This window comes from Arachis hypogaea, chromosome 5 (assembly GCF_003086295.3).
Source record: "Arachis hypogaea cultivar Tifrunner chromosome 5, arahy.Tifrunner.gnm2.J5K5, whole genome shotgun sequence".
In the NCBI taxonomy this organism is placed as follows: domain Eukaryota; kingdom Viridiplantae; phylum Streptophyta; class Magnoliopsida; order Fabales; family Fabaceae; genus Arachis; species Arachis hypogaea.
This window is the reverse complement of record NC_092040.1, coordinates 62,884,386-62,909,180: the sequence shown is the minus strand read 5'-3', so window position 1 is coordinate 62,909,180 and position 24,795 is coordinate 62,884,386. Positions and strand designations below refer to the sequence as shown.

At 39.0% G+C, this 24,795-nt stretch overlaps 1 non-coding gene across 1 annotated transcript; it reads right to left on the bottom strand.

Moving 5' to 3' along the window:
- Positions 1-11,736: 11,736 nt before the first annotated feature.
- Positions 11,737-11,844, bottom strand: LOC112804874 (small nucleolar RNA R71). The gene has a single exon (XR_003203492.1). It is a non-coding gene; the product is annotated as a small nucleolar RNA R71 (small nucleolar RNA).
- Positions 11,845-24,795: the final 12,951 nt, after the last annotated feature.

Sequence of the window (24,795 nt, the reverse complement as noted above, 5' to 3'; positions counted from 1 at the left end):
CCTTATCTCTATAGGCTTTGGCTGCCTTTTGGATTGGGGTCGTGTTCCTCTATTTGGGCCCTTTATTAGGCTTTATTGTGATTTGGCCGAGCTCTTTGAGAAGAGGTCGATTTGTCCTGACCTGAAGACGTCGGTCGCTTTATCTGTAGAACATTCCGGGTCAGACATCTCGACCCAGGGTATGAACAGTAGATAAATAAATAAATAGAAGAAGATGAGAGAAAAGAGTTTTCGAAAATTAACTAAAATAAAAGAAAAATATTTTTGTTTTTATTTTAAATTAAAGTTAAAATTCGAATTTATAAAAAGGAATAAAATTAAAATTTAAAACAATTAGTTAAATAAAAAGAATTTTGAAGAAGAGGGAGGTGATTTTCGAAAATTAAAGAGAGGAAAGTAGTTAGCTGGTTTTGAGAAAGATAAGAAACAAACAAAAAAGTCAATTAGTTAGTTGAAAAAGATTTGAAAATCAATTTTGGAAAGGTAAAAAGTTAGAAAAGATTTTGAAATTGGTTTTGAATAAGATATGATTTGAAAAAGATATGTTTGAAAAGATATGATTGAAAAGATATGATTGAAATTTATTTTGGAAAAGAACTTTAGAAAGATTTGATTTTGAAAATTAAAGTTAATTACTTGACTAACAAGAAAGATATGATTCTAGAATTTAGAGATTGAACCTTTCTTAACAAGAAAGTAACAAACTTCAAATTTTTTAATCAATCACATTAAGTGTTAGTAAAGTTTTCGAAATTATGAAATAAAAATAAGAAAAAGATTTTGAAAATCAATTTTTTTAAAAAAAATCAAAAATACAAAAGAAAAATGAAAAAGATTTAATTTTTGAAAAAGTTTTGAAAAGATAAGATTTTTAAAATTGAAATCTTGACTTGACTAACAAGAAACAACTTATTTTAAAAAATTTTTGACTAAGTAAACCCAAAGATTTCGAAAATTATGAGTAAAATAAGAAAAAGATATATATATATATATATATATATATATATATATATTATTTTTTTATTTTTTTTAACTTTTAATGATGAGAGAGAAAAACACAAATATGACCCAAAACATAAAAATTTTAGATCAAAACACATGATGCATGCAAGAACACTATGAATGTCAAGATGAACACCAAGAACACTTTAAGATCATGATGAACATCAAGAACTTATTTTTGAAAAAATTTCAAAAAAAGAAAACATGCAAGACACCAAACTTAAAATTTTTCATGTTTAGACACTAATAATTCAAAAATGCATATGAAAAACAACAAAAGACACAAAACAAGAAAATATGAAAATCAAACAAGAAGACTTATCAAGAATAACTTGAAGATCATGAAGAACACATGCATGAATTTTTCGAAAATTTTTTTTTTGAAAATTAAAAAGATGCAATTGACACCAAACATAAAAATTGACTCTAGACTCAAACAAGAAACACAAAAAAATATTTTTGATTTTATGATTTTATAATTTTTTTGTATTGTTTTTTTTTCAAAAAATATTTTGAGAAAAACGAAAAAAGAAGAAGAATTTTTGAAAGATCTTTTTTTGAAAACTTTTTGAAAATAAAATAAGAAGAAAATGACCTAATCTGAGCAATAAGATGAACCGTCAGTTGTCCAAACTCGAACAATCCCCGGCAATGGCGCCAAAAACTTGGTGCACGAAATTGTGATCTTCAATGGCGCTAACAACTTAGTACGCACAATTGTAATATCACTCTTTTTCACAACTTCGCACAACTAACCATCAAGTGCACTGGGTCATCCAAGTAATAAACCTTACGTGAGTAAGTGTCAATCCCACGGAGATTGTCAGCTTGAAGCAAGCTATGGTCATCTTGTAAATTTTAGTCAGGCAGATTCAAATGGTTATGGAGTTTTGATAATTAAAATATAAATAAATGTAAAATAAAGATAGAGATACTTATGTAAATCATTGGTGGGAATTTCAGATAAGTGTATAGAGATGCTTTATCCCTCTTGAATCTCTGCTTTCCTACTGCCTTCATCCAATCTTTCATACTCCTTTCTATGGGATGCTGTATGTAGGGCGTTACCATTGTCAATGGCTACTTCCCATCCTCTCAGTGAAAAAGGTCCTTGACATTAGGATTTTTGCTAGTAAAGAATTTTATAAAAATAGTCGCGTTGTAAGTATAGCTTCTAAACCAACAGAAAATCCTTTCGTACAAACATTTGGTTGTCACAAGTAACAAACCCAATAAAATTTATAAACCGAAGTATTCAAATCTTGGGTCGTCTTCTCAAGGAATTGTAGGGAAGTATGATTTATTATTGGTTATGAAAAACAATATTTTTGGGTTTTGAAAAAGGTTTGAATGAGAAAAATGGATTGCAGTAATTAATAAATTACTAACTAAGAAATCCCTTGGTAAGATATGAAAACTAGAATTACTATCCTAGTTATCCTTATCAATGGGGATGAGAATTATACTTTCACTCCCACTAAGTCAACCTCTAACTATGAAGGTCAGTTAAGTGGATAAATTAATTTAATACCTAAAGTCCTAGTCAACTCCTTAAGGAAAGACTAGAGTTATAGGAATCTAAATTAATCAGCAAGAACAATAATTATCAATCACGATGAGTTTGACAACTCAAGAGTTACCAATTAATCAACCAAAGGCAATAGTAAATAATCTGAATTATAAATAGGAAAAAAGCAATCATGAGTCAGAAATACCTCAAATTATATTAATTAAGAAAATCATAGCATGAATGGTCATTAAACAAATAAAAGAGAAAATAGATAAGAAGAACATTGAACCTGAGATGAAGATGAAATATTCCTAATCCTAATAAAAATCCTAATCCTAATCCTAAGAGAGAGGAGAGAACCTCTCTCTCTAAAAACTACATCTAAAAACTAAAACTATGTATGAATGTATGTTGTATCTCCTCTCTTATGAATCGATGGATTTCTCTATTTATAACTCTTTAATCTGTCTTCTCTGGGCTTGGATTTGGGCCAAAAAGGGGCAAGGAAGTCGCTCGGGCCGACTTCTGCAAATTCTGCAGATCGCGCACATCACGCGTCCGCGTGGGTCACGCGGTCGCGTCATTTGGAGTGTTGCTCTTCCACGCGGTCGCGTCAGTCATGCATCCGTGTCAATTGTGTTTCGCAAGTCACGTGCTCGCGTAATAAAGGATAATTAAATTTGATTATTTTTAAAGCATAAGAAATATGTTTTCTCATATGTCATATCATAAGGAAGGAATTGCAAAACCATGAAAATTCATATGAATATGTAGGTGAAGAGTTAGTAAAATCATTCAATTTAAGCACAAGATTTATCATAAAATAGTGGTTGATGCAGGTGGAAATTGTCTCTCAACAAATTTCCTTCGGCAAGTGTACCGAATTTTGTCGTCAAGTAAAAACTCACAATAGAGTGAGGTCGAATCTCACAGGGATTGATTGATCAAGCAACTTTGATTAGAAGATTGTTCTAGTTGTGCGAATTTAGAATTTGGGTTGAGAGTTGTAGAAAATAAAATGGCGGAATGTAAATGACGGAAAAGTAAATGCTAGAATTAAAGAACTGGAAGTAAATGACTGAAATTAAATTGCAGAATTGTAAATGGGAATGGGGTGTTTGCTCATGAAAATAAACGCAGAAATTAAAGAGAATGGGTGAGATCAAAATTTGGGGAGTTCATTGGGCACAGGAGATGTTGCAATTCTCCGGATCAAGTTCATTTTCATCTCTTCCTCAATCAATGCATTCATTGATCTCCTTGGCAATCTTAATTGATTGAATTACAATTTCTTGCAATTCAATCTCTCAAATCTTGATCAATAGCCAATTCCTTGGTCAATTGCTCATGAGAAGAGATGAAGTGTGGTCACAGATTATACCACATGCATTTCCCAAATCAAGTTTTGAGAGGATTATAGTCACATATCCATCCAAACCCAATTTGGTCCAGCATGAGAAAGCATATCTAGCTTGATCTCTTCATTCCTCTTTCAAGGCTCAGAAGGGATCCAAGTTTGAATAGTTTCTTTTCCAAGATAACTACCCAATGGGATGAAGATCGAAAGTTTTCAAGTAAAATCAAGAGAAAAGATAGAAGAAGAATGAAGAAAACTAGTATTGATCCATCAAATTACAACAGAGCTCCCTACCCAATGAAATGGGTTTAGTTGTTCATAGCTCTAAAAAATGAAAACAAAGATGGAGAATACATTCTAAACTCGAAGAGTAGAGAAAGTAAAAATATAGAGAGTAATGCTTTTCTTTTCCTTTCAGACTCTTTTCCAACTCTCTCCCAAAAAAACTCCCTTCATATAATTCAAAGCTACTCCTATATATACTATTCTTCTATTCTTCTAGTTGATTCTTCAAGTTTTGGGCCTTTGGATCTTCAGTTTGGAGCAGTTCTCTTCTTCACTTGGGCTTGGTTTTACTTGCAGAGAGAAAGTGTGAAGTGGGCAGAGACTTTAGCTTAGGACGTTAGAGGTGTTAACATTCAGTGAGAAAATGTGTTCGAAAACGTTAGTGTCATTCAACTTTTTCACTAACGTTTCATACCCAAGTAAAGGCCACGTTAACCTCAATGTTAGTGGCACAAACGTTGCCACTAACGTTGCCTCTTTGTCCTTCGCACACGTTATTGGGACCCAACTTTCCCAATAACGTTGAGAGCCTCCCCCTTTCCCACGTTAGAGTCCACGTTAACTTAGTTAACGTGGCTCTTTTAACGTAGGCAAGCCAATCTTCGAGAACGTTAGTGACACTTAACATTGTCCCTAACGTTCCAATATGCCCCTATTCACGTTAGAGTCCACGTTAACTAGGTTAACGTGGCTTCTAACATGGCTTTGCAAACCATTTCCAACGTTAGTGACAATGTTGAGTGTCACTAACGTTGGCTCATCTTTCACTCATTGCCGTTAGCTTCCACGTTAACTAAGTTAACGTAGAAGTTAACGTGGCTCCTTGGGGTTTTGTGGTTGCTTCCAACATTAGTAACAATGTTGGGTGTCACTAATGTTGTCGACCATTCTTGCCTTTCACGTTAGCTCCCACGTTAACCAAGTTAACGTGGAAGTTAACGTGGTACATTGCACCTTAGGACAACGTTAGTGACAATGTTGAATGTCACTAGCGTTGGCTTCCTTCCCCTTGTTAACGTTAGAGGCCACGTTATCCAAGTTAACGTGGACTCTAGCTTGGCCACTTATGATCATTGGCCAACGTTAGTGATAATGTTAAGTGTCACTAACGTTGGCTCAAAATTCTTTCTTCACGTTAGAGCTCACGTTAACTTAGTTAACGTGACTCTTAACGTGGGCAATGATGGCTTCGAGAGCGTTATTGGCAATCACTTTTCTCATTAACTTTGCAAGTTACCTCCCATTCCACGTTAGTGGCCACGTTAATTAGATTAACATGACTGCTAAGTGGTTCCTCCTTGCTTCCTTTGGTCCTGAAATGAAGCAATAGAGTGCATCAAAGTTCTAGTCCAAGTCATGGGTAATGCAACATACAATTAGTCACTAAATTTATGCAAAATCTTCATGAAATCATGTGCACAATGTATGCTTGAATCAAGGTGTAAGTGAATATCTACCCAAAACAAGCTTATTTCCTAAGGAAATGCATGAAACTACCCTAAAAATAGTAAAGAAAAGGTCAGTGAAACTGGCCAAGATGCCCTTGCATCACAACACCAAACTTAAAGCTTGCTTGTCCCTAAGCAAGTACTGGAAGAAGAAAATGATGAATGGAATGCCAAGAGAAATGAGTCATTCTTGTGGAGGTCATGTTACTGATTTTATGGTGGTTTCATGCATAGCAACTTAGGTTCATTCCATTACTGGCTTTAAGACCTTTATCATGTTCTAAAACACTGGTTTTGCTTACATACCATGAGACTTATATTGATCCTTTTATTGTCATTTCAGGGCTTATTTGTGTTCTTCAGGCTAGGTGCTCTGTAAGGGGGCAACTCTTTAAAATAAGCTTTCAGCCAACACTCCCGAACCCGTTGGTTCAAGGTGCTAGGTGTTGAAACACCCCTACGGACTTACTTCCTCAAGTCTCTCCCCCATACATACACACCACAGGCATATGGTTTATTTATTTTCTTTTCTTGAGACCTTGGTGTCCAGCACCTCTTTAGGTTACTAAATGCTCTGTAGTGAGGGTTACTCTTGATAGTGGACTTTCAGCTGATAATTCCGAGTTAGTTAACCCAATTTACCAAGTGATAAGGCACCCCTAAGAGCTTATTCATCCAAGTATATCCCTTACACAGGAACACCACAGACACATGCCTCAAGATTAAAACCATTGGTGCCTAGCCTTATTGCTTACTCTTTTTCTTTTGTTTTTCACTTTAAGTGTTCTTTCCCTTTCTCTTGTTAGGATCTTGCTATTTACTTAGTCTCATGGGTGTATTCAAAGCAAAGTATTCAGGACAGATAGTTGTCTTCCCACCTCATGGTTGAACCAACTTAGCTAACTTATGATCACACCAAAGATTCAGAAAATTACTACATATTATGAACTCCTCTCTGGTCTTTAAAAACACTCATTCTCTTTTTCATTTGATTCTAAGGACAAACATACAATTAAGTAAAGTAATGGTACAGTGACATAAAGAACCAGCAAACATAGACCTATGTAATAAAACTTAAAATGCAGAATTGAAAAGGTTCAAACTAACATGGAAGCATGTCCTATTTCATCCAAGATCTTCCTTATTTAAACATAGAAAAAAATGGAGTAAAGAAGGAACTCCACCACCTTTTATTCTTTTGGATGTCCATGCTCTCCTCCTTGCTTGTTTTCCTTGTGTCCCTCTTGAGTGCTTGTACTCCCACTCCCTTTGCCTTTTCCAAACAGTTTCTTCCAGAAACCACCATCTTCCATCTTTTTCTTGAGTGTTTCCTTTTGCTGTTTCACCTTCCTATCTTCTTGTTCTACAAAATCTTTTTGGACCTCATCATATGTAGGGATGGCATAGTGTAGATGATGCATATTACTGGACATGTAGTTCAACCTTGCTTGAGTGTTTATGTTGAACTCCTCCCTATGTAATTGACGTCCTTCATTAAGTACAGTGAACTCATTGAATGTTCTCATCTGAGCTATTTGCCGCTGATTGAGTTCTTGTAATTGCTTGTCTTGACATTCTTGCCTCTCAGTAACTTGGGTGATGGTTTGAGTGAGCTGGGAGTATTGTTCCTATTGCTGCTCCATTTGTTGTTTCTGCCACACCTCTTGTTGGCTCATCCAGCTCAGTATTTGCTCTTGCCCTTTCATATGTATCACTCCCATATCTTCAATAGCTCTTAGAAGGTGCAAATTCTCGTTCATGGAAGGCAGTTTTGAACCTCTTTTCATCATAAGGAGTGTTCTCCATTGGTTCCTTCCTCTTCTGCCTCTTGGAGCTTGATGATGCCATGAAATTGCGTTGCTGTTTTAAGGTGATTTGAGGATACGGATAGATGAAGAATGGGTTGGCTAGGACAATTTGTGATGAAGGGTTTTAGTACGCCAAAAGTGTAGAGTGTGGAGAGTGGGGATTTGAATGTGGGGAGTGAGGCTGCACTAAGGTTCCTTTATATAGGGAGATCATGAGAGAATGGAAGGTGTGGATTGCAAGAATGGTTGCTTGATGGACGATTGGGGTTGTCTATGAAGGAAGGACAAGGATCATCACTTAATGAGAGTGAATGGTTCGGTCTTCAAAGGGGTCTCCTTTCTTCAATGTTGCATGGCAACGTTTCCCCATGCGTTCCTTCTTGAGACAAGTGTGTAGTTCTCTTCATGAAGTGGCCTGATGAGCGGATAATTTGTACGCTTTTTGGCATTGTTTTTAGTATGTTTTTGGTATGATCTAGTTAGTTTTTAGTATATTTTTATTAGTTTTTAGTTAAAATTCACTTTTCTGGACTTTACTATGAGTTTGTGTGTTTTTCTGTGATTTCAGGTATTTTCTGGCTGAAATTGAAGGACCTGAGCAAAAATCTGATTCAGAGACAAAAAAAGGACTGCAGATGCTGTTGGATTCTGACCTCCCTGCACTCGAAGCGGAATTTCTGGAGCTGCAGAAGCCCAATTGGCGCGCTCTCGACGGCGTTGGAAAGTAGACATCCTGGGCTTTCCAGCAATATATGATAGTTCATACTTTGCCCAAGATTTGATGGCCCAAACCGGCGTTCAAAGTCACCCTCAGAAATCCCAGCGTTAAACGCCGGAACTGGCACCAAAATGGGAGTTAAACGCCCAAACTGGCACTAAAGCTGGCGTTTAACTCCAAGAAGAGTCTCTACACGAAAATGCTTCATTGCTCAGCCCAAGCACACACCAAGTGGGCCCGGAAGTGGATTTTTATGTCTTTTACTCATCTCTGTACACCCTAGGCTACTAGTTTTCTATAAGTAGGACCTTTTACTATTGTATTTTCATCGGGGGGGATCTTTTGATCACTTTAGATCTCTAGATCATCTTTGAACGTCTAGTTCTTAGATCATTGGGAGGCTGGCCTCACGGCCATGCCTAGACCTTGTTCTTATGTATTTTCAACGGTGGAGTTTCTACACACCATAGATTAAGGTGTGGAGCTCTGCTGTACCTCGAGTATTAATGCAATTACTATTGTTCTTCCATTCAATTCCGCTTGTTCTTGTTCTAAGATATCACTTGTTCTTCAACTTGATGAATGTGATGATCCGTGACACTCATCATCATTCTCACCTATGAACATGTGACTGACAACCACCTCTGTTCTACCTTCGATTGGGTGAATATCTCTTGGATTCCTGATTGCACGATGCATGGTTGATCGCCTGACAACCGAGTGCTCGCCTGACAACCGAGCCAACCATTCTGTGAGATCAGAGTCTTCGTGGTATAGGCTAGAACTGATGGCGGCATTCAAGAGAATCCGGAAGGTCTAACCTTGTCTGTGGTATTCTGAGTAGGATTCAATGATTGAATGACTGTGACGTGCTTCAAACTCCTAGCAGGCGGGGCGTTAGTGACAGACGCAAAAGAATCGCTGGATTCTATTCCGGCCTGACCGAGAACTGACAGATGATTATCCATGCTGTGACAGAGCATAGGCAACGTAATCACTGAGAGGATGGGAGGTAGCCATTGACAACGGTGAAACCCTACATGAGCTTGCCATGGAAAAGAGTAAGAAGGATTGGATGAAGACAGTAGGAAAGCAGAGAGACGGAAGGGAAGGCATCTTCATACGCTTATCTGAAGTTCCTACCAATGAATTACATAAGTACCTCTATCTTTATCTTTATGTTTATTTCGTTCATCACCATATCCATTTGAGTTTGCCTGACTAAGATTTACAAGATGACCATAGCTTGCTTCATACTAACAATCTCCGTGGGATCGACCCTTACTCGCGTAAGGTTTATTACTTGGACGACCCAGTGCACTTGCTGGTTAGTTGTGCGAAGTTGTGTAATGCCATGGTATTGAGCTACCAAGTTTTTGGGGTTCATGACCGGGGATTATGAGAGTTGTGAAAAAGTATTGTTCACAATTTCGCGCACCAAGTTTTTGGCGCCGTTGCCGATTGTTCAGTTTGGACAACTGACGGTTCATCTTGTTGCTTAGATTAGGTATTTTTTTCGAAATTCTTGAAGATGAATTCTAGAGTTTCATGATGATTTGTTGAAATCTGGCTGGCTGAGAAGCCATGTCTAATCTCATTGGACCGAGGTTTCAACTTATCATCACAAAAGCTTGTTGATTTTTATCAATCTTGCTTTTGGAGCAGTGATCTGCTAAGGCTTGGCTGGCCTTTGGCCATGTCTAGTGTTTTGGACCGAAGTTTTCTTTGAAAGCTTGGCTGGCTGTGAAGCCATGTCTAATTCCTGGACCGGAGTCTTAGACTAGCATTGCACTGATTCCTGGAATTCTCATTAAGAATTTTGATTTCTTTTTCCTTTTAATTTTTGAAAAACACAAAAAAAAAACAAAAAAATCATAAAAACCAAAAAAATTTGCTTGTTTGAGTCTAGTGTCTCATCTTAAGTTTAGTGTCAATTGCATGCATTCATTCATGTGTATTAAGGATTTTCAAGTAATTCTTGATAATTTTCGTGCTATAATCTTTGAATTCAATTGACTTGAGTGTTTTGTGTGTTTCATATGCATTTTCATAGTGTCAGTAGTATACAAACTGCTAAGTTTGGTGTCTTGCATGCATTGTTATTTAATTCTTGTTGCATTTTGATTTGTTCTTATTATTAAAAATCCAAAAATAATTTTAATTTATGTCTTCTCAAGTCAATGATACAGAGAATTGAAGATTCAGAACATACGGCAGAGGAATTATACAGAAAAAGCTGGGCGTTCAAAACGCCCAGTGAAGAAGGACAGACTGGCGTTTAAACGCCAGCCAGGGTACCTGGTTGGGCGTTTAACGCCCAAAAGGGTATAGTTTTGGGCGTTAAACGCCAGAATGTGCACCATTCTGGGCGTTTAACGCTAGGATGGCACAAGGGGGAAGATTCTGTTTTTTTTATGCAATTTTTTTCAGGTTTTCAAAGTTTTTCAAAATCAAATCTTTTTCAAATTATATCTTTTCAATCATATATTTTCAAAATCAATTTCTTTCCTTTTTCAAAGATACTTACTATCAATTAATGATTTGATTCAACATTTCAAGTATGTTGCCTTTTCTGTTGAGAAAGGTTTAATGTTTGAATCATATCTTTTCTTGTTAGCCAAGTTTTTAATTTTCAAAATCAAATCTTTTTAAAATATTTTTCAAATCATATCTTCTCAATCACATCTTTTTAAAACCAATCATATCTTCTTAACCACATCTTTTTCAAAATAATTTTCAATCAAATCTTCTTGATTTCTAATTTCAAGATCTTTTTCAAAAATCATTTTATTTCTTTCCCACTTTCATTTTCGAAAATTAAGTAATGTTTTTCAAAAATGTTTTCAAATTTTTTTACTTAATTTTCGAAAATCACTTCCCTTCTTCTCACATCCTTCTATTTATGGACTAACATTATCCCTTGATGCAAAATTCGAACTCCATCTCCTTTGATAAGTTCGAATTTTCTACTTCTGTCTTCTCCTCTTCTTTTCCTCTGACACTTCAAGGAATCTCTATACTGTGACATAGAGGATTCCACATTTTCTTGTTCTCTTCTCTTTCATATAAGCAGGAGCAAAGACAAAGGCATTCTTGTTGAAGCTGATCCTGAACCTGAAAGGACCTTGAAGAGAAAGCTAAGAGAAGCCAAAGCACAACTCTCTTTAGAGGACCTGACCGAATTCTTCAAAGAGGAAGAACTCATGGCAGCCGATAACAACAACAATGCCAACAATGCAAGGAAGGTGCTGGGTGACTTCACTGCACCTACTTCCGGTTTCTATGGGAGAAGCATCTCTATCCCTGCCATTAGAGCAAACAACTTTGAGCTTAAGCCTCAACTAGTTTCTCTAATGCAACAGAATTGCAAGTTCCATGGACTTCCATTGGAAGATCCTCATCAGTTTTTAGCTGAGTTCTTGCACATCTGTGACACAGTCAAGACTAATGGGGTTGACCCTGAGGTCTACAGACTTATGCTATTCCCTTTTGCTGTAAGAGACAGAGCTAGAACATGGTTGGACTCTCAACCTAAAGAAAGCCTGGACTCTTGGGAAAAGCTAGTCAATGCCTTCTTGGCAAAGTTCTTTCCACCTCAAAAATTGAGTAAGCTTAGAGTGGAAGTCCAAACCTTCAGACAGAAGGAAGGAGAATCCCTCTATGAAGCTTGGGAAAGATACAAACAATTAATCAGAAAGTGTCCTTCTGATATGCTTTCTGAATGGAGCATCATAGGTATTTTCTATGATGGTCTCTCTGAACTATCCAAGATGTCTTTGGATAGCTCTTCTGGAGGATCTCTTCATCTGAAGAAGACGCCTACTGAAGCTCAAGAACTGATTGAAATGGTTGCAAATAACCAATTCATGTACACTTCTGAAAGAAATCCTGTGAACAATGGGACTAGTCAGAAGAAAGGAGTTCTTGAGATTGACACTCTGAATGCCATTTTGGCTCAGAATAAAATATTGACCCAACAAGTCAATATGATTTCTCAAAGTCTGTCTGGAATGCAAAATGCACCAAGCAGTACTAAGGAAGCTTCATCTGAGGAAGAAGCTTATGATCCTGAGAATCCTTCAATGGAAGAGGTGAATTACATGGGAGAACCCTATGGTAACACCTATAATCCTTCATGGAGGAATCATCCAAATCTTTCATGGAAGGATCAACAGAGACCTCAACAAGGTTTCAATAACAATAATGGTGGAAGAAACAGGTTTAGCAATAGCAAGCCTTTTCCATCATCTTCTCAGCAACAGACAGAGAGTTCTAAGCAGAATAACTCTGACTTAGCAACCATGGTCTCTGATCTAATCAAAACCACTCAAAGTTTCATGACTGAAACTAGGTCTTCCATTAGAAACTTGGAAGGACAAGTGGGACAGCTGAGCAAGAAAATTACTGAACTCCCTCCTAGTACTCTTCCAAGCAATACAGAAGAAAACCCAAAAGGAGAGTGCAAGGCCATCAACATGGCCGAATTTTGGGAGGAAGAAGAGGCAGTGAACGCCACTGAGGAAGGCCTCAGTGGGCGTCCACTGGCCTCCAATGAGTTCCCCAATGAGGAACCATGGGAATCTGAGGCTCAAACTGAGACCATAGAGATTCCATTGGACTTACTTCTGCCATTCATGAGCTCTGATGAGTATTCTTCCTCTGAAGAGGATGAGTATGTCACTGAGGAGCAAGTTGCTAAATACCTTGGAGCAATCATGAAGCTGAATGACAAGTTATTTGGAAATGAGACTTGGGAGGATGAACCTCCTTTGCTCACCAAGGAACTGGATGACTTGTCTAGGCAGAAACTGCCTCAAAAGAGACAGGATCCTGGGAAGTTTTCAATACCTTGTACCATAGGCACCATGACCTTCAAGAAGGCCTTGTGTGACTTAGGGTCAAGTGTAAACCTCATGCCTCTCTCTGTAATGGAAAAGTTAGGGATCTCTGAGATGCAAGCTGTAAAAATCTCACTAGAGATGGCAGACAATTCAAGAAAATGAGCCCATGGACTTGTAGAGGATGTTCTGGTTAAAGTTGAAGACCATTACATCCCTACTGATTTCATAGTCCTAGAGACTGGGAAGTGCATGGATGAATCCATCATCCTTGGCAGACCCTTCCTAGCCACAGCAAAGGCTGTGATTGATGTTGATAGAGGAGAGTTGATCATTCAAGTGAATGAAGAATCTTTGGTGTTTAAGGCTCAAGGATATCCCTCTGTCATCATGGAGAGGAAGCATGAAGAGCTTCTCTCAAAACAGAGCCAAACAGAGCCCCCACAGTCAAACTCTAAGTTTGGTGTTGGGAGGCCACAACCAAACTCTAAGTTTGGTGTTGAACCCCCACATTCAAACTCTAAGTTTGGTGTTGGGAGGTTCCAACATGGCTCTGAGTATCTGTGAGACTCCATGAGAGTCCTCTGTCAAGCTACTGACATTAAAGAAGCGCTTGTTGGGAGGCAACCCAATGTTATATTTTATCTATTTTATTTTGTTATTTTTTCTTTTTTGTAGGGTGATGATCATGAGAAGTCACAAAATCAATGAAAAAAGCAAAAACAGAATGAAAAACAGGAAGAAAAATAGCACACCCTGGAGGACGCACCCACTGGCGTTTAAACGCCAGTGAGGTTAGCTGTTGGGCGTTTAACGCCCAGTCTGGCACCATTCTGGGCGTTTAACGCCAGAAAGGGGCACCAGACTGGCGTTAAACGCCAGAAAGGGGCAAGAAGCTGGCGTTAAACGCCAGAAATGGGCACCAGTCCGGCGTTTAACGCCAGAAATGGCTAAAAACGTGATTTTGTTTGCCATTTGGTGCAGGGATGACTTTTCCTTGACACCTCAGGATCTGTGGACCCCACAGGATCCCCACCTACCCTACCACTCTCTCTCTCGTCTTCACCCATTCACCAATCACCTCAACACCTCTTCCCAAAAACCCTTCACCTATCAAATCCCATCTTTCTCTTCACCACTCACATCCATCTTTCATAAAACCCCACCTACCTCACCATTCAAATTCAAACCACTTTTCCTCCCAAACCCACCCTCAAATGGCCGAACCCTCCCCTCCCCCTCTTCTATATAAACCCTCCTTCACTCCTTCATTTTCACACAACATACACACCACTTCTCCCCTTCTTGGCCGAAAATTAAAGCCATTCCCTTTCCCCTCATTTCTTCTTCTTCTACTCTCTTCTTTCTTCTTTTGCTCGAGGACGAGCAAACATTTTAAGTTTGGTGTGGTAAAAGCATTGCTTTTTGTTTTTTCATAACCATTTATGGCATCCAAGGCCGGAGAAACCACTAGAAAGAGGAAAGGGAAGGCAAAAGCTTCCACCTCCGAGTCATGGGAGATAGAAAGATTCATCTCAAGGGTGCATCAAGACCACTTCTATGAAGTTGTGGCCTTGAAGAAGGTGATCCCCGAGGTCCCTTTTTCACTCAAAAAGGGTGAATATCCGGAGATCCGACATGAGATCCGAAGAAGAGGTTGGGAAGTTCTTACCAACCCCATTCAACAAGTCGGAATCTTAATGGTTCAAGAGTTCTATGCCAATGCATGGATCACCAAGAACCATGACCAAAGTGTGAACCCGAATCCAAAGAATTATCTTACTTTGGTTCGGGGGAAATACTTGGATTTTAGTCCGGAAAGTGTGAGGGTGGCGTTCAACTTGCCTATGATGCAAGGAGATGAACATCCTTACACTAGAAGAGTCAACTTTGATCAAAGGTTGGACCAAGTCCTCACAGTCATATGTGAAGAGGGCGCCCAATGGAAGAGAGATTCAAGAGGAAAGCCGGTTCAATTGAGAAGGCATGACCTCAAACCCGTGGCTAGAGGATGGTTGGAGTTCATCCAACGCTCAATCATTCCCACTAGCAACCGGTCCGAAGTTACCATAGACCGGGCTATCATGATCCATAGCATCATGATTGGAGAAGAAATAGAAGTTCATGAGGTTATAGCCCAAGAACTCTATAAGGTGGCGGACAAGTCCTCTACCTTAGCAAGGTTAGCCTTCCCTCATCTCATTGGTCACCTCTGTTATTCAGTTGGAGTTGACATAGAGGGAGACATCCCCATTGATGAGGACAAGCCCATCACTAAGAAGAGGATGGAGCACACAAGAGACCTTACTCATCATGAAATCCCTGAGATTCCTCAAGGGATGCACTTTCCTCCACAAAACTATTGGGAGCAACTAAACACCTCCCTAGGAGAATTGAGTTCCAACATGGGACAACTAAGGGTGGAGCATCAAGAACACTCCATCATCCTCCATGAGATTAGAGAAGATCAAAGACTCATGAGAGAGGAGCAACAAAGACAAGGAAGAGACATTGAGGAGCTCAAGCACTCCATAAGATCTTCAAGAGGAAGAAAGAGCCGCCATCACTAAGGTGGACCCGTTCTTTGATTTCCTTGTTCTTTATTCTTCTGTTTTTCGAATTTTATGCTTATGTTTGTCCATGTTTGTGTCTTGTGATCATTAGTGTCTTAGTGTCTATGCCTTAAAGTTATGAATGTCCTATGAATCCATCACCTTTCTTGAATAAAAAAGTGCTTAAATTGAAAAGGAAAGAATTGCATGAATTTTGAATTTTATAACAGTTTAATTATTGTGATGTGGTGGCAATATTTTTGTTTTCTGAATGTATGCTTAAACAGTGCATATGTATCTTGAATTTGTGGTTCATGAATGTTGGCTCTTGAAAGAATGATGAAAAAGGAGACATGTTACTGAGGATCTGAAAAATCATTACAATGATTCTTGAAGCAAGAAAAAGCATTTCTATTAAAAAAAAATCAAAAAAAGAGAGAAAAAAAAAAGAAAGAAAAGAAAGAAATAAAGTTGTGATCCAAGGCAATAAGAGTGTGCTTAAGAACCCTGGACACCTCTGATTGGGGACTCTAGCAAAGCTGAGTCACAATCTGAAAAGGTTCACCCAATTATGTGTCTGTGGCATGTATGTATCCGGTGGTAATACTGGAAGACAGAGTGCTTTGGGCCACAGCCAAAACTCAATAAGTAGCTATGTTCAAGAATCATCATACTCTACTAGGAGAATCAATAACACTATCTAGATTCTAAGTTCCTAAAGAAGCCAATCATTCTGAATTTCAAAGGATAGAGTGAGATGCCAAAACTATTCAGAGGCAAAAAGCTAAAAGCCCCGCTCATCTAATTAATACTGATCTTCATAGATGTTTTTGGAATCCATTGCATATTCTCTTCTTTTTATCCTATTTTGATTTTCAGTTGCTTGAGGACAAGCAACAATTTAAGTTTGGTGTTGTGATGAGCGGATAATTTGTACGCTTTTTGGCATTGTTTTTAGTATGGTTTTGGTATGATCTCGTTAGTTTTTAGTATATTTTTATTAGTTTTTAGTTAAAATTCACTTTTCTGGACTTTACTATGAGTTTGTGTGTTTTTCTGTGATTTCAGGTATTTTCTGGCTGAAATTGAAGGACCTGAGCAAAAATCTGATTCAGAGACAAAAAAAGGACTGCAGATGCTGTTGGATTCTGACCTCCCTGCACTCGAAGCGGATTTTCTGGAGCTACAGAAGCCCAATTGGCGCGCTCTCAACGGCGTTGGAAAGTAGACATCCTGGGCTTTCCAGCAATATATGATAGTCCATACTTTCCCCAATATTTGATGGCCCAAACCGGCGTTCAAAGTCACCCTTAGAAATCCCAGCGTTAAACGCCGGAACTGGCACCAAAATGGGAGTTAAACGCCCAAACTGGCACTAAAGCTGGCGTTTAACTCCAATAAGAGTCTCTACACGAAAATGCTTCATTGCTCAGCCCAAGCACACACCAAGTGGGCCCGGAAGTGGATTTTTATGTCTTTTACTCATCTTTGTACACCCTAGGCTACTAGTTTTCTATAAGTAGGACCTTTTACTATTGTATTTTAATCGGGGGGGATCTTTTGATCACTTTAGATCTCTAGATCATCTTTGAACGTCTAGTTCTTAGATCATTGGGAGGCTGGCCTCACGGCCATGCCTAGACCTTGTTCTTATGTATTTTCAACGGTGGAGTTTCTACACACCATAGATTAAGGTGTGGAGCTCTGCTGTACCTCGAGTATTAATGCAATTACTATTGTTCTTCCATTCAATTCCGCTTGTTCTTGTTCTAAGATATCACTTGTTCTTCAACTTGATGAATGTGATGATCCGTGACACTCATCATCATTCTCACCTATGAACATGTGACTGACAACCACCTCTGTTCTACCTTCGATTGGGTGAATATCTCTTGGATTCCTGATTGCACGATGCATGGTTGATCGCCTGACAACCGAGTGCTCGCCTGACAACCGAGCCAACCATTCCGTGAGATCAGAGTCTTCGTGGTATAGGCTAGAACTGATGGCGGCATTCAAGAGAATCCGGAAGGTCTAACCTTGTCTGTGGTATTCTGAGTAGGATTCAATGATTGAATGACTGTGACGTGCTTCAAACTCCTAGCAGGCGGGGCGTTAGTGACAGACGCAAAAGAATCGCTGGATTCTATTCCGGCCTGACCGAGAACCGACAGATGATTATCCATGCTGTGACAGAGCATAGGCAACGTAATCACTGAGAGGATGGGAGGTAGCCATTGACAACGGTGAAACCCTACATGAGCTTGCCATGGAAAGGAGTAAGAAGGATTGGATGAAGACAGTAGGAAAGCAGAGAGACGGAAGGGAAGGCATCTTCATGCGCTTATCTGAAGTTCCTACCAATGAATTACATAAGTACCTCTATCTTTATCTTTATGTTTATTTCGTTCATCACCATATCCATTTGAGTTTGCCTGACTAAGATTTACAAGATGACTATAGCTTGCTTCATACTAACAATCTCTGTGGGATCGACCCTTACTCGCGTAAGGTTTATTACTTGGACGACCCAGTGCACTTGCTGGTTAGTTGTGCGAAGTTGTGTAATGCCATGGTATTGAGCTACCAAGTTTTTGGGGTTCATGACCGGGGATTATGAGAGTTGTGAAAAAGTATTGTTCACAATTTCGCGCACCATGGCCGAACTTCCCCCATTTAATTGTCCAATCAATCCCCATCAATGCTCTTTTTCTTTTCCCTATAAAGACGAAATAAGAAAGGTGAGAAAAGATATCAAAACGACAACATGAACTTTACGGCCAGAATTAAAAAGAAAAATGAGAAAAGATTAAATTGTTTATTCATGAATTCCAACTAACTAACTAACTATTCGTGGGTCTTTATATGCATATTGGTGGCACCATGGGGTGACACCAAACTTAGTTTAGAGCACTGTGATGAAAAGTTCTGTTCAAAGTTTCCAAGACTAGCATGCTCTTGATTGCATTCATGCTTTCTTGGCATGCTTTGAACACCAAACTTGTTCTTCACTGTATACTGCACAATAAGGATTCCACCAAGAGTTTGTCAAGTTTGGGTTTGAATTCATAAATATTGACTTATTTACTATCTTCTAAAAGCATATAAAACATGGGTTGCCTCCCATGAAGCGCTTCTTTAGCGTCACTAGCTTGACGTTTCTCCCTCATCAGGGTGGTTGGTAATGCTTGAAGTCCTCCCCTCTCGCTGTGGACTTGTATCCATTGGTTGTATCAATGATCTCTACATGTTCCAGGGAGAGAATTCTGTTGATTGTGGAGACTTTAGGTAACTGAGATGGTACAGTAGGGAGATTAGGGGGGATATCTGGAAAGTAAGTTGAGATCACTCTATCTCCTGGAGAGAAGTCTTCCGTATGGATCTTTTTGTTCCTCCACTTCCTTGGTACCTTCTTCCTTGTGTCCTTTGATCTTGCCTTGCTCTTGATGACTTCTTTTTCTAAGGGATTTGTGATGTTGTCTTCACATGCCTCTAGAGGTTTAGGTTCTTCTAACTTATCCTTGAGCTGTGGTAGTTGCTGTTTCCCTTGTTTATCAACCAAAGGAGTCTCCAGATAGGTTGGGTGTGCTTCTGTGCTTGCTTCCTCCTTTAGCATCTCATCAGGGTCTTTACTTGGTTCCTTGTGCTCTTGGTCTACTTCTTGTGAGAGTTTGAAGACATTAAAGCTGAGTCGTTCATCATGGATCCTCAATATTAGCTCTCCTTTCTCCACATCTATGAGTGCTCTGGCCGTAGCTAGGAAGGGTCTTCCCAATATGATTGGGTGAGTGTGACTTTTTTCCATGTCCAAGATGGCAAAGTCTGTTGGGAGAAAGTATTTTCCAACCTTTAGTAACACATTTTCCACCACTCCTATTGCTTGCTTTTGAGTCTTATCAGCCAGTCTGATGACCACATCTGTGGGCATTATCTCATTGATCTGCAGCCTTTTCGCCAGGGATAGGGGCAGTAAGTTGATGCTTTCCCCTAAATCACAGAGTGCTTTATCGAACATTGTTTCCCCTATGGTATAGGGGATGTGAAAACTCCCTGGGTCTCTTCTTTTTGCAGGTAATTCAGGTTGAATAAGGGCACTACATTCCTTGTTTAACACTATAGTTTGGCCTCCTTTGAGTAAGCTTTTCCTGGGAAGAAGTTCTTTCATGTACTTGATGAATGCAGGCATTTGTTGTATGGCCTTGATGAATGGTATGTTCACATGCAGAGATGCAAACAAGTCTAGGAACCTTGAGTATATTCTCTTCCCAACAGCACCATTGAGCAGTTGGGGAAATGGTGCATAGAGCTTCAGCAACTCTTGTTGTGAGATTTCTGGTTCTTGGTGATCTCTATCCTCCTCCTCTGTTGAGTTATTTTCAGGCTGTTGGGAGAGGTTGCTTTTCTCGTCTTCATCCTCTTGATCACTTGTAGTGACCATTTTGCAATCTTTCCATCTTACTTTCTTTGCTTCTCTTCTTGGATTTTTCTTCGTGTCACTTGGGAAGCCATCAATAGGTTTGGGAATCTTCTCCGCTAAGCATCCCACTTGGAATTCCAGCTTCTTGATGGTCTCTCCTTGGTTCTTAATGTTGGCTCGCACCTCTTCTTTGAACACCTTATCTTCTTGAATCTCTTGGCATATTTCTTCAAGTAAGGTTTCAAGCTTAGAGAGTCTGTCATCAATTGATGGTAAGTTGGGATTAGAGGTGGAAGGATGATAAGTGTTGTTGTGGGGGTGTTGATATGTCCTCTGTGTGAATTGTTGATGAGCTGCATTGTTGTTGGAGTTGTAACGTCTCTGGTCTTGGCTTTGCTCTTGCTAATTCCCCCACCCAAAGTTTGGGTGGTTCCTCCATCCAGAGTTGTATGTCTTGGAGTATGGACCATGGTTCTGTCTAGGTGAATTCCCAATGTAGTTGGCTTGCTCAAGGTCTTCTTCTTCAACTTCTTCTTGGATTGTTGATGAGGTGGTGATTGCTGCCACTTGGTTCCTCTCCATCTTCTTGGTGAGGTCAACTAACTGCTTGGTAATGAGCTTGTTCTGAGCCAGCAGAGCATCCACATTGTTTAGCTCTATTACTCCCTTTGTGTTCCCTCTTTCGGAAGCATAGAAGTAGTCATTCTCAGCTACAGTTTCAATGACATCTATGGCTTCTTTAATGGTCTTCTTCTTGTTCAAGGATCCTCCAGAGGAATGATCTACTGCCTTCTTTGATTCATATGACAAGCCTTCATAGAAGATATGCAACTGCACCCATTCATTAAACATATTTGGTGGACACCTTCTTGTTAAGTCTTTAAACCTTTCCCAAGCTTCATAAAGTGTCTCCCCATCTTGCTGTCTGAACGTCTGTACTTCAGTTCTCAGCCTATTGATTCATTGCGAGGGGTAAAACCTTACCAAAACCTTATTCACTAACTCCTCCCAATTCGTCAGGCTTTCTTTTGGGAAGGATTCGAGCCATTTGAATGCCTTGTCCCTGAGTGAGAAAGGGAACAAGAGCAGCCTATAGACATCCTGGTGGACTCCATTGGACTTCACTGTGTCACAAATCCTCAAGAAGATGGTCAAGTGTTGATTCGGATCTTCTTGAGCACCTCCTCTAAATGAGCAATTATTCTACACAAGAGTGATGAGCTGAGGTTTTAGCTCGAAATTGTTGGCGTGTATGGTGGGCTTCTGAATGTTGCTCCCACAGTTGCCTGGGTCGGGATTGATATAAGAGCTTAACACTCTTCTATCCTCCCCAACATGATTTGCTCTACCTCCTCCCCCATGGTAATTAGCCTCTTCTTCATGTTGGTTTTCTATGTTGCCTTCCATGTTTAATTCAAAGTGTTCCTCCTCCTTTTCAGCACCGATTGCACGTTTCCCTCTTGCTTCCCTCCTTAATCTAAGGAGGGTCCTCTCTGGTTCAGAATCGAAAGAAGTTGAAGCCCCACTTCTTCTCCCTGTCATACAACCAACAAGTACAAGTAAGGAAAAACTATGTGCAGATAGTATTGTTGTCAAAATTACTGTTAGTTGTGAGTGAAGCAATATATCAAACAGTTAGTGGGTTAGTAAACTGAATTGTAAATAACAAAGAAACGAAAAAGTAGAGGGGAAAGGGAAGAAGTTAACTAAGACAGAAAGTAAACTACTCAAACAGAAAGTTAATTCAACAAAACAAAAATGCTCAACCTAGTGATCTTCCAATCTAATAATTGTTGATGCACAATCAATCCCCGGCAACGGCGCCATAAACTTGATGCAGGTGGAAATTGTCTCTCAACAAATTTCCTTCGGCAAGTGTACTGAATTTTATCGTCAAGTAAAAACTCACAATAGAGTGAGGTCGAATCCCACAGGGATTGATTGATCAAGCAACTTTGATTAGAAGATTGTTCTAGTTGTGCGAATTCAGAATTTGGGTTGAGAGTTGCAGAAAATAAAATGGCGGAATGTAAATGACGGAAAAGTAAATGCTTGAATTAAAGAACTGGAAGTAAATGACTGAAATTAAATTGCAGAATTGTAAATGGGAATGGGGTGTTTGCTCATGAAAATAAACGCAAAAATTAAAGAGAATGGGTGAGATCAGAATTTGGGGAGTTCATTGGGCACAGGAGATGTTGCAATTCTCCGGATCAAGTTCATTTTCATCTCTTCCTCAATCAATGCATTCATTGATCTCCTTGGCAATCTTAATTGATTGAATTACAATTTCTTGCAATTCAATCTCTCAAATCTTGATCAATAGCCAATTCCTTGGTCAATTGCTCATGAGAAGAGATGAAGTGTGGTCACAGATTATACCACATGCATTTCCCAAATCAAGTTTTGAGAGGATTATAGTCACATATCCATCCAAACCCAATTTGGTCCAGCATGAGAAAGCATTTCTAGCTTGATCTCTTCATTCCTCTTTCAAGGTTCAGAAGGGATCCAAGTTTGAATAGTTTCTTTTCCAAGATAACTACCCAATGGGATGAAGATCGAAAGCTTTCAAGTAAAATCAAGAGAAAAGATAGAAGAAGAATGAAGAAAACTAGTATTGATCCATCAAATTACAACAGAGCTCCCTACCCAATGAAATGGGTTTAGTTGTTCATAGCTCTAAAAAATGAAAACAAAGATGGAGAATACATTCTGAACTCGAAGAGCAGAGAAAGTAAAAATATAGAGAGTAATGCTTTTCTTTTCCTTTCATACTCTTTTCCAACTCTCTCCCCAAAAAACTCCCTTCATATAATTCAAAGCTACTCCTATATATACTATTCTTCTATTCTTCTAGTTGATTCTTCAAGTTTTGGGCCTTTGGATCTTCAGTTTGGAGCAGTTCTCTTCTTCACTTGGGCTTGGTTTTACTTGCAGAGAGAAAGTGTGAAGTGGGCAGAGACTTTAGCTTAGGACGTTAGAGGTGTTAACATTCAGTGAGAAAATATGTTCGAAAATGTTAGTGTCATTCAACCTTTTCACTAACGTTTCTTACCCAAGTAAAGGCCATGTTAACCTCAACGTTAGTGGCACAAACGTTGCCACTAACGTTGCCTCTTTGTCCTTCACACACGTTATTGGGACCCAACTTTCCCAATAACGTTGAGAGCCTCCCCCTTTCCCACGTTAGAGTCCACGTTAACTTAGTTAACATGGCTCTTTTAACGTAGGCATGCCAATCTTCGAGAACGTTAGTGACACTTAACATTGTCACTAACGTTCCAATATGCCCCTATTCACGTTAGAGTCCACGTTAACTAGGTTAACGTGGCTTCTAACGTGGCTTTGCAAACCATTTCCAACGTTAGTGACAATGTTGAGTGTCACTAACGTTGGCTCATCTTTCACTCATTGCCGTTAGCTTCCACGTTAACTAAGTTAACGTAGAAGTTAACGTGGCTCCTTGGGGTTTTGTGGTTGCTTCCAACGTTAGTGACAATGTTGGGTGTCACTAACGTTGTCGACCATTCTTGCCTTTCACGTTAGCTCCCACGTTAACCAAGTTAACGTGGAAGTTAACGTGGTACATTGCACCTTAGGCCAACGTTGGTGACAATGTTGAATGTCACTAGCGCTGGCTTCCTTCCCCTTGTTAACGTTAGAGGCCACGTTAACCAAGTTAACGTGGACTCTAACGTGGCCACTTATGATCATTGGCCAACGTTAGTGATAATGTTAAGTGTCACTAACGTTGGCTCAAAATCCTTTCTTCACGTTAGAGCTCACGTTAACTTAGTTAACGTGACTCTTAACGTGGGCAATCATGGCTTCGAGAGCGTTATTGGCAATCACTTTTCTCATTAACTTTGCAAGTTACCTCCCATTCCACGTTAGTGGCCACGTTAATTAGATTAACGTGACTGTTAAGTGGTTCCTCCTTGCTTCCTTTAGTCCTGAAATCAAGCAATAGAGTGCATCAAAGTTCTAGTCCAAGTTATGGGTAATACAACATACAATTTGTCACTAAATTTATGCAAAATCCTCATGAAATCATGTAAAATGCACAATGTATGCTTGAATCAAGGTGTAAGTGAATATCTACCTAAAACTAGCTTATTTCCTAAGGAAATGCATGAAACTACCCTAAAAACAGTAAAGAAATGGTCAGTGAAACTGGCCAAGATGCCCTTGCATTAGTGGTTTATCAACCTCCCCACACTTAAACAATTGCATGTCCTCATATAAAGCATACATGTAGTCAAATGGTGGAATCATATGCAATGCAATCTACTCTAAATGGAACTACCTAAATGAGTCATGCAATTCTAGTTATTATTCACCTATATAAAGCATACATGTAGTCAAATTAATTTATATCTTCAAGGAATCATGTATGTGCAACTAGGGCCAAATCATATAAAAGCACAATTACAATTGAGTTGAGTTAAGACAGTTCACAACTTGCAAGACAATCAATAGTTAAACATGGACATATGAGAATGAGCTAATAAACCCTCATTAGATTTTGTGTTTATTCTCTAGTCACTCAATGTTTATTTGGGTTAATCGCTCTATTCTTCTTTCTATCATTACTTTCTATAACTTTGTTCTTCATCTAACCAATCAACAAATATGGAATATAGTCATACAAAAATCATGAATAAAAACTGGAAGTCCTATCCTAGTTATCCTTATCAATGGTAAGTTAAGTGGACAAATCAATTTAACACCAAAAGTCCTAGTCAACTTCGTAAGAAAAGACTAGAGTTATAGGAATCTAAATTAATCAGCAAAGGTAATCTTCATAATTAGGTTCAATATTCCTTTATTTTGACTTCTCTTATTTTTTAATTATAT